Here is a 1,419-nt window from a genome sequence, read left to right on the forward strand (position 1 = left end):
AAGAAGGTAAAAGACTGGAAAAACCTACTACAAAAGCCTCCATCATTAGTGCAAGTGGCTTGTTGCATATTCTACACAGTAAAGCCATTGACTTGCATTGACTTGAGTGGACTGTAGATCAGACCTTAAGCTGAAATTAATGTCATGAAAAGGGGCCCAATATGGTTGTTACTAGGCCTGTGTGAAGTGGCTAGTTATTCGCTTTGGATTCAGATTTGGCCGATTTGGGGGACAGTGATTCAATTCGGTGATTTGAATCACCGTTCTGAATCACACAGGCCCCATCCCCCACCCAATCTCAATGGCTGCCCCGCCTGCCCCAGCTCCTGGCTCTTTGAAAAGAGAAAGAAAGGAAAAAAAAAAAAAAAAAAAGCTTGCACTCACCCCTGTGGACAGGGGGGGGTGATCCCTGCTGCCCCATGCCACATGGGGGGGGCTCTGCCATGATCCTCCTGACCCCTGCCCGCTCCTTCAGCCCCCTCATGGATTCCTCACCTGCCCCAGCTCCCGGCCCTTAAAAAAAAAAAAAAAACAAAAACCAAACAAACGTAAAACCTCAGACTAATCGGCTCCTGCCTGGTGGGGGTTACGATACCTGTTGCCCTCCACTGCCCTGTGCTGTTTGTGTGGGGGCTCTGCACACACCCCCAGAAGCCCCATGGCCACTGCAGCAGCCAGTGAGTCTGGGGTTTTTTGTTTTCTTTTTTCCTTAAAGGGCCAGATTTGGTGGTGGTGGGGCAGCCATGGGGTGTGGGCGCTGGGGGAGTGGGCAGGGGTTGGCAGGCACTCAGGGGGGCTGGAGGAACAGGAAGGGAATGGCAGGGATCCCTCCATGGTCCCCTCCCCACTCCTCCAGCCTCTCCTCCACTGCCCCCTACTTACCAGCTTGGAGTCCAGGTCCAACTCCCTGAAGCCGTGGGCGGGGACTGCCTGAATCACTGAAGATCTAAGAATCTTTTACAAATTGATTCAGAGAGCTTTGAATCAGTTCAGAACTTTTAATTGAGCCCCTAATTAAATTTGGATTCAGAGATTCACCTACCAAATTGGGCCGAATGTCCTTCAAGTCGAATCGGCACCCAAAGCTTCGCACAGCCCTGGTTGTTACATGTATAAGATGTCAAAGTCTGTCTTCTTTCCAGTGCTAGTTAAAAATCTGCATTTGATATTCATTCCCTGTTTTGAAAACGGGGCAGTCTTTTTCTTTTTTTTGCTTGCTCACTAAATCACTTTTTGCGTATGGGGGTTGGACCTGATCATCTTGGGGCTGGACCCAATGAGCATAGGGCTGGACTTGAGGTCCCTTCCAACCCTGATGTCTATGAAATATGAAATCAATGCCAATTACAAAAACTTCAGCTTCTGTATATAAGCAGTGGTTGACCTAGCTTATTGGAGAAATAAACTAAAATAAACTAA

The sequence above is a fragment of the Alligator sinensis genome, unplaced genomic scaffold, assembly GCF_000455745.1.
Source record: "Alligator sinensis unplaced genomic scaffold, ASM45574v1 scaffold418_2, whole genome shotgun sequence".
Taxonomy (NCBI): Eukaryota; Metazoa; Chordata; order Crocodylia; family Alligatoridae; genus Alligator; species Alligator sinensis.